This window comes from Limulus polyphemus, unplaced genomic scaffold, assembly GCF_000517525.1.
Source record: "Limulus polyphemus unplaced genomic scaffold, Limulus_polyphemus-2.1.2 Scaffold1265, whole genome shotgun sequence".
Taxonomy (NCBI): Eukaryota; Metazoa; Arthropoda; class Merostomata; order Xiphosura; family Limulidae; genus Limulus; species Limulus polyphemus.
Genome location: NW_013666875.1, coordinates 41969 through 51953, shown reverse-complemented (window position 1 = coordinate 51953; position 9985 = coordinate 41969). Strand labels below are relative to the sequence as shown.

The following is a 9985-nucleotide window of genomic DNA, read 5'->3' as shown; positions in this document are numbered from 1 at the left end:
TTGTGTCTGTAATAACTATAGTAAAGGTATACGTATATATATATATATATATATAGTAGAACACCTCACACATTCTCAGTTAAGATCATTGTCTTGTGTCTGTAATAACTATAGTAAAGGTATACGTATATATATATATATATATATATTAGAACACCTCACACATTCTCAGTTAAGATCATTGTCTTGTTGATGTAATGACTATAGTAAAAGTATATATATAAATATAGTAGAACAACTAACACAAGATCGTTGTCTTGTGGCTGTACTACCTATAGTAAAAGTATAAGTACAGTAGAATACTGGTATTTTAGCATTTATGAAACATTATTACTTGATATAATACCTTATGTGTCTTCCAACTCTGTAAATCTACAGCTAACAACATTAAGTTAGACTTAGGATGTCCTCATTTAAGCCAGGATTTCAGTATTATAAACACTTATGAGTGAAAGTAAATACGAATGCAATAATATGTCAACTACACTATACCTGCTATATCCAGTGCTAACGACATTTTTAATTCAACACCAAAGCCCATCATGCCGGATGAGATACTACAAACATACATTGGTGGTCGAGACACTATTTATATCATGAAATTGCTTGATAATTTCTGCCACAGTGCGAATGAAGTAAACTTGGTGAACTATAATGTTTACAATTTACGTCATTAGACATCGGAATTAGATTTATGATTTATTAACATTAAATTTACCGCCAAATTGTTGATTGTTATTATCTATTTACCTTACTTGAATTAACTTTACTCATCACTTAGAATTTGCGTATCAACAAACTAATTCAAGTGACCCCCCCCCCCACAGAAACATAGGAAAATACTTCATTAGTAATTATAAGAACTAATGGGTGAAAGTAAAGAAAAAAGTAATAATATGTCAACTAAAATATACCTGCTATATTCAGTGCCGATGAGGCCTTTCGCACAATACTTGGCCTCATCAGGCCGGTTGACTTTAAAAGAAACGTGACATGAAAAACACAAATATAAATACACTGCAGTGTTTCGTGTTGCCACAGTCATATTCTGGATATTCCAAACCAATCCTTTTTTCTTTGTTCGCTCTGTCCAATCAAGGGAGTAATCTTTCACAAGAGTAACGTTGCAGATATAGTTACTGTCTAGTACAGCTTCGTCCGTTAAAAGACGTGTTGGACCAGTTAAAGATGAATAGTGTTACTAAAATGTCTTACCAGAAGAAGTTTCAGTGGCAACGAGATGGATAAAGCTGAAACAGTGTTACATGGACATCATCCTTTACATTGGCAAAAACGTCTACGGTTTTGAAGAACATACACATATTTCACATCTTTATCATAAATTTACTAAGCCAAAATTATTTTGAATACGCATAAATACGTGCTTCTGTCAGGGTTTTTTTTTCTGTGCTGATCAACATATGTACATACATAGCTAGTTTATTTTATTTAATAACTTCTGTATTAATGATGTTGGATGTTAATCATGTTAAGTATCATGATTGTGTCACAGATGTGCAGCAGCACAAGGAAAATGTAGTTTCATCTTTGTCTACTAATACTAAAAAATATGATAATTTTTGAGTTCGAAATGCAATGTACCCACTTGTCTCAGATAAGTATACAGAGCGCATTCAGAATTGCCTGCACTCCAAACTAAGGATAAACGCATTTTGTACTTCGTTTTCAAGTTCAGTAAGTTCGATAAGAATAAGTTTTTCGATGCGAAAATTATTCGTATATTAGTAGAAGAAAAGTGTTTGATCACAGCACTTAAACAGTAAATTTACCACCCCTCCAGTGGCTCGGCGATAAGACTACAGTCTCATAACGCTAAAAAACCAGGTTTCGATACCCGTGGTGGGCAGAGCACAGATAGCCCGTTGTGTAGCTTTGTACTTAACTTCAAACAAACAAATAAATTTAGATAGTAATACATTTTCGTTTTTGTGCCTAAAGGTTAGAAAAAAAACGACCTTTAAACTCCAGATATATATATATTTAGCCAACGTTTCGCCTTTGCGACTTTCTCAGGGTTAATATACACAACTCTCTGAGGAAGCCGCAAAGGCGAAACGTTGGTTAAAATAATAAGAATATAGATATATATATGGAGTGTAAAGGTCGTTTTTTCTCAACTTTTTATCAAAATGTGCAAATCCCTCCAGTATGCACTATAGATTTTGAAAAACAACAAAAAATGTGTGTGTAAAGATTCATTGTCCTTACCTTCGCTTATTTTTGATATGCATGTTTCAGTTATTTCATACATCAAAGCTGAAAGCCTCAATTTTTATTAAATATAAATACAATAAATTGTTTTTAAAAAGTAAAATGTAGAAAACAAGTTTTTTCGACAGAAATCATCATGGTTACTACTCTCTCTCTCTCAAGCTCAGCTAATGGCAGTCTCGACATTTTATCGTTTATTGACTCCGGAAATTCAATTAACAATTTAATCTAAATCCCATCACGGAAAATTTCCGTATTTATTAAAGTTATTTTATCTTCGCTTTGGTATCTTAATGACCAAACAAGTGTCTAATAAACAATTTCTGAGTAAAAGTAATGGATAATTAGGGATCGTTGTTACTCTTAAATCACTGATCACTTTTACTCCCATATTAGTGATCGTTTATACTCCAAAATTAGTGATAGATTTTACTCCCAAATTGGGAATAGTTTTACTCCTAAATTAGAAATTTTGAATTACATCTCAATCAGTAATCGCTTTTACTCCCACATTAGTGATCATTTTTATTCCCACATTATATATTTTTTTCACTTCTGCATTCGTGATAATTTTACTTCGTCATTAGTGATTATTTTTACTCCCACATTAGTGATCATTTTATTCTCACATTAGATATTTTTACTTCTGCATTCGTGATAATTTACTTCGTCATTAGTGATTATTTTTACTCCCGCATTAGTGATCATTTTTTAGTCCTGAATTAGTTTTTTTTACTTTTGCAGTAGTGATCATTTTACTCCATCATTAGTGATTATTTTTACTCTGGCATTAGAGATTTTTTTTTACTTCTGCATTAATAATAATTTTGCTTCTCATTAGTGATTATTTTTACATCGCATTATTGATCATTTTTACTCCCGCTTTATTAATATTTTCATCATGACAGTTCAAGAAATGTAGTGTAGAAAGTTTATAAAGCTTCTTTAGTTTCAAATGTTATAGATAAATATAAAAAAATTAAAATTATCATATTCAAACATCAGTGTGGTAAAAATCCGTATGCTCAACAATTTTCTTCATTACTTCTAGTGCGGACACAAATAACTTCTATGTTTAGTTGTATACGGGTGTGACTTGTGGTAATCAAATATATCTCAAGTTCCCTCAGCACTGGGGACTCGAGTAGACCAAAGAAAAAAAGAATGCGTAAAATAAGACTTTCGACAAACTGGTTATATATCGTTTATCTTACTAGGAAAAGAAACGTAGCTGTAAATCAGGTTTAAAGAGGAAACTGTAACCACAAGAATATAGTATACTGTTTGGCATGTAAACTTTGTGGATCTGTGTAAATCGGTGACAGGCAGGATTATTAGGGATAGGATTAACGATCTCTGTACAGTAAAGTCATTGCTGTGGCTGAACATTTTGTTGACAGAAACGATACAACTAATTCTGATTGTCCCACAACAGCAAACATTATTATTCTCTGCCACAGTTGTCAAGACAGGAAATCTAAAGAAGCTCTGTTCATTTCAGAGAATATACTACAGTTAAAAAATCACCCTGGAATTTGTAATATTTACTGTTTGTATTTAATTAGTGTTATAAAGTATGTGTGCTTTAAATAGTATTATCTTGTTTGTTTGCGTGTAGTTTCAATTTATTCATACATTCTCGGGCGAAGTCCACCTTACTGCGCAGACTCGAATTAATTTGAAATCTTTTGTATAAACTTAATCAGTTAATAAGTGTCTTGTTTGGCGAAATGTTGGCTTAAATAAAACCGGTTATGTTTTCTGCAGTAATAGGTCATCATGTTTTATTTCTCTTTTTTTTAACAAGGAATAGAAATCTCCAGTCCAGTTTGCACTCGTGTAAGAAAATTATCCTTCTGATTATCATTTTAGCCACTTTCAACTCTGTGTATTTGTTAAATTCTTAACCCTAGCTTATCGCAGACAAACACTGACTGTCTGTGATTAATGTTATGTTTCTATCGAAGACGATACTTTTGTTATAATAGGCCATTAGAATGACTAAGTATATATCAAATTGACCAATTAGATTTTCTCCACTTCGGGGTTTGACAAATCATATTTCATTTTACAAATACTACAGACATCTAGAAACGCTGAAACCGAAAATAACATATCGTCTTGATAATTATTATTATTATTTTATCCAGCTCGTTTAATCTGTTCATGGCGCTGAATAAATGGTATTAAAAATCAATCATCCAAAAAAAAAGTTCTTTCGACACATAACTGAAAATTTTATATTTCCATATTCTTGATTGAAAGACTAAAATATATTACATACTGGTAGTATGTAGTAGGTGAGTGTTAACACAGTAGATTAAAAATGTAAAAAAATTTTTTTGACATTAAGGATTTTATGGAGAAAAAATTACGATAAAGAATTCGTAATTTATTTTTCATAATGTAAAAACCATCATCCTTGTACATAGAGTTAAATACATCATATTAAACAAATTTTAAATATGTAAATCAGCAAGTTACGTGAAACCACAGTCGATATAGTTGTCATGAAAAGACTTGTATCAAAATTACACATTATCATTGTTTAGCGTTTCTTGAATGTTCTGATGCTACCCAAACTTGATTGCCTTTGAGACAGTTATGTGAAAGCCTTTTTCCACGCAACATATACATAAACTTAGATCTTTAAAATGTGTTTAGATCTAAGATTTATAATTCTTAAGACGGGAATATTCCTTATGTTTGATGACATTGGAAAACAAAAGAATATGGATCAACTTAGGACATCAGGACCACCCAGAAAGACACCTATAATAAGTCGTACCTCACCACTTTAAGTAAAGTGTGACGTCTTGTAATAAGCGGGAAATATCGTTCATGTGTCCCAGGCAACAGTATGTAATATAACCAAAAAATCTCTATGGAAACGAGGCCAACAGGGTATGGGTTCACTAAGATAAGATTTCTAGTTATACTTCCCATTCAATGTCGCTTACCTCAAGCAGCTGGTGAATAAATTGGGTATTCATGCTATTCCATACGAATGTATACCGTCATGCCACCGAACACAGGTTTTATATATTTTTTACAATCGGACTGTTGAGACAGGCGCTGAGAAACCGTTATCTTCTTATATCATGTGTATTAGTAAAAATATACAGGGAGGAGTGGTGTGCTTTGAACATAACAGTTTTACAGAAACCTTTTGCAAACAAACTTACGCTGCAGAGCCATTCCCAAGATGCACAATCGGCAGCTAGAGCATGATCGGACTTGACAACAAAGATTGTAACGACAGGTAACACACAAAAATGGTTTCTCTATAAGGCATTCACTATACAAATGAATTTACTATAAGGTTTCACCATATAAAAAAAAATTAACAACAAAAATTTGCAAAACAAAGCTGAAACTAGGTTTCTTATGCTAATTTATGCCTCGAGTCCATGTTTAATGGCCGTTTCTTCCTACATTGGTGCATTTGTTATATTTGGAACTGTATATACCATATGCGTTCACAAAGAAAGTAATATTTTAAAAATGTAGTAATTCAGAACTAACAGTAAAATGCAGCGCTAAATAAAAGTTTTAGAATTACACTTATTATATAAAAGAAAAACGAAACTTAAACAAGTCTTCTAAATGTTACGTTATCTAAACAATTGAAAAACTTTTAAAATAATGATAATAATAATAATGAGTGTTTAAAAGCGACTACTAAATCTGTAAAGAGTCTTATAATAGAAAAAAAGTACCTACCGACCAGACTCTCTAAACTCTGGTGCGAGCTCCATAATGCCACCAACTTATGTTTCTGTTTCTCAGAACCTCTGGAATAATACACAGAGTGAGAAAAAGTGCGTGTTATAACGGGTGTTCTGTAAGTTCTCTCACAGAATTTGGATCGTCATCTTAGAGAAGGAGCAACGAAGTTTACCAGCTGGGAAACTGCGTTTCTCTTGTACAGGTCTATCACTTTCGAGTCTTTTCGAGAAGCGCCATCTAGTGAACAACCTATGTCTTTGATCATTACCCACATCTCCGTCTAGCGATGCTCCAAATGAATGTTTAGACATTTTCCTTGTAACAATATTTTTGTAATATTTCATGCACCTTTTTTTTTTCATGAATCATTGTTGTTCACGTAGTTTAAAAGATTAATGCAGAATATAAATAACGAAACAAATATTAAGTCATTTTAAAAGTAAGAAGCATTCAGATGAGTATGATAACATAATATGATATTTTATAAACGTAGATACTCCGATCCCAGTACGAAATATGTGTCTATATTATTCATATTATTTAAGGGGATTATACGTGTAACGATTCTAGAAATTTCTTTAAGCATAGTACAATTTCGTGAAATGTCACTGCGTTACTTTAATTATTTTCCTTTTTTTTCTGGTGTATATTGTTCTGTTATTTTTAACATTATGTAATAATGCCTTCTGAAAGTTATTAAGCAACTACATGTATAAGCATACGCTTCATTTAAGTTTGTTTTTAATTTTAGTTAAACATAGATGAGACACGACGGTAGAACAAGTTTATAACGCATTCGTAGAATATTACATTATTGCCTATCTAGACTAGTAAAGGGTTTGTTTGGTTTATTTTGAATTTTGTGCAAAGCTACACGAGGGCTATCTGCGCTAGCCGACCCTAATTTGGCAGTAAAAAACTAGAGGGAAGGCAGCTAGTCAGCACCACCCACCGCCAACTCTTGGGCTACTCTTTTACCAAAGAATATTGGTATTGATCGTTACTTATAACATCCCCACGGCTGAAAGGGCGAGCATGTTTGGTGGGACGGAGATTCGAATCCGCGACCATCAGATTGCGACTAGTAACAGAATACGAAAAACATCTTTTTCATAGATATCATTTTGTCAGATATGTTTCATAACACTTTGAAAATCAGCGTTGGTAGAGTTTGCGTTAACTTGTAAAATGTAAATGAAGGGAAATATATGTAATTATCAGTTTCTTTGAGATTAGAGACTTTTACTTTTTGAAAAAAAAATATTGAACTAATTTTTATGGACATGTCTATTTCTAGCACTTAGGAAAAAAACAACTTCAGTAAAAAAAAAGTATAGCTTTTCATACCACATTACACGTTTTAAAACTCTTTAAATAAAACTGTCTCTATTTTGCTGTCATTTTTAATACACACATAACATCACACTTTCCATAGATTGTGAGTATTTTATCTAAAGATAGATGTCTTGACATCTTGGTGAAGACCCCCCCCAGTAGCACAGCAGTATGTCTGCGGACATACAACGCTAGAATCCGGGTTTCGATACCCATGGTGGGCAGAGCACAGATAGCCCATTGTATAGCCTTGTGCTTAATTACAAACAAACAGTGTAATTACCCGCCCCCCAGTGGCACAGCGGGAATGTCTGCGGACAAAATCCGAGTTTTGATACCCATGGAGGGCAGAGCACAAATAGCTCATTGTGTAGCTTTGTGCTTAATTACAAACAAACAAGCAAACAAAACAATCTTGTGAGGTGTGACCCGAAAGTGTAAACTATTACATTAGACGAAAAACCAACACTACGAATGACCGGCTATGATAGAGAATCGTGCCAGTGGAGCTTATTTAACTGTTAAGAAATGACTTGATTTAGTGTTTCAGATATACATACATTATCATAAAAATGATAGATCTAATATAAAGGTATAGTCTGTATAGTTATTAGATAAACGCATGTCTTTATACCGATGAGATCTGATATTGCTGTATAAGGGTGTAGTCTGTATAGTTTTTAGATAAACGTGCATCTTCATACAGACGATAGATAAACACACACTTTTATAAAGAGACTACATCTTTATATAACAATATCAGCTCTTGTCTTTATAAAAGTGTGATGATCCAAAAACTATACAAACTACATCTTTATATAACAATATCAGCTCTTATCTTTATAAAAGTGTGTGTGTTTATCCAAAAACTATACAAACTACATTTTTATATAACAATATCAACTTTCGTCTTTATAAAAGTGTGTTGATCCAAAAACTATACAAACTACATTTTTATATAACAATATCAACTTTCGTCTTTATAAAAGTGTGATGATCCAAAAACTATACAAACTACATCTTTATATAACAATATCAGCTCTTATCTTTATAAAAGTGTGTGTGTTTATCCAAACACTATACAAACTACATCTTTATATAACAACATCAGCTTTCGTGTATAGTTTTTGGATCAACACATTTTTATAAAGACAAGAGCTGATATTGTTACATAAAGGCATAACTTGTATAGTTTTTGGATAAACACACACTTTTATAAAGACGAGAGCTGATGTTGCTATATAAAGATGTCGTTTTTTTATATACACTTATCTTGACACTGATGAGGGACGATATGACTGTATAAAGAAGGTACCTGTACACTTAAAGAGCTCCATCTATTTTTCTAGATCGAAAGCCACATATAGCTCCAGTGAACAACAGTATTTATCATCGACCTTTGATGATCTGATGAGACTAGACATTTCTAAAACATTACACTCTATACAGTCATCGTATAGGCTTGGATTCTTAATGTGAGCTTATACGGTTGTATTGTCTTTGATTACGTGATAAGGATGTGGCGTCATCTTTGGATGACAATTTACATCATCTTTCAAAAGTAAATAGCCGTGAAGTCTAAGTAAGCACCATTTTTAACGAAACTAAAACTACACGCAGCCTTATTTAGTCTTTCCGCTTGATACATGTTTTAAACAAAATTCTCTGTCTTTGAAATCCCATTTCATGTCGTTCTATCGTGTACACCAATTAAAAAACATGATCGTTAGCTGTTGGACTCGATAAGAAACGAATTAACATTAATAAAATGTGAAAAAAGGTTACAACCAGTATTGCTTATAGTGATATACATAATATTAAACTCTAATATTTTTTATAATATTGCTTTCTACCATGTTACATTACTATCGATTGCATTACACTAGCCAACTTGTATGAGGTATTTATACCTTAAAAGTTTTTTCGGAACCAATTTAAGTCAATTTGCAGAGCCAAACAAAGACTCACTAACACCTTAGATATTAAAGAATGCTCATATTGCGAGATAAAGGTGTATATACGTACAAATCTTACATACAAAGGGTAGAAATAAATAATTAAAACCCGAAACGTAAAAACGTGTCAAGTTTGGAACTGTGCCAAGTTTAGAACTGAATTAATCTTGTTCAAGATATGAGAAAAATATATCATCATTTAAACTAGGATGTCGAAGGCTTGTACACACAGTCAGATAGACGCAACGTCTTACCAACCACACGTGGCTATCCAATGGTTTGTCATTGAATGTATGTCTTTAATTTATGGGCATGTAATACTTATTTTGCCCAATTTCGAATCGGTAGTATTTATTTATACTTATTTTACGTAAGAGAGTAACATTCCAATCAAACAGTCGACTGCTGAACAGTCTTACTCTTGTAATTAAGAGTAAAGGCTATTGTTTTCTTAGTGCAAAGCTACACAATTTACTACCTACACTCTGTCCACCGCGGGTAATCGAACCCTTAATTTTAGTGCTGCAAGACAATAAACTTACCGCTAAATGTAAAATACCAGCGATAATACTGTTACTTTTTACAATTTTTTATTGTTATTCTTTATTTTTTCTAGTTTGTGGCTTTAAAAGTCTGTCTAACATCTGTAATATAATAAATTTATGATATTGAAAAGAAGTTGTTTTTTTTCAAACCCTAATCTCACAACGGTTGGGGGTTAATATCAAAACTAC

At 32.4% G+C, this 9985-nt stretch overlaps 1 protein-coding gene across 1 annotated transcript in view; it reads right to left on the bottom strand.

Moving 5' to 3' along the window:
* The window catches only part of LOC106462839 (dual 3',5'-cyclic-AMP and -GMP phosphodiesterase 11A-like), a 137705-nt gene extending 131631 nt beyond the window's left edge, over positions 1 to 6074 (bottom strand). Inside the window, exon 1 of the mRNA XM_013922802.2 lies at positions 5956 to 6074. The gene's annotated coding sequence lies outside the window, so the exon portion shown is untranslated. The remainder of the gene's footprint in view (positions 1 to 5955) is intronic.
* Positions 6075 to 9985: the final 3911 nt, after the last annotated feature.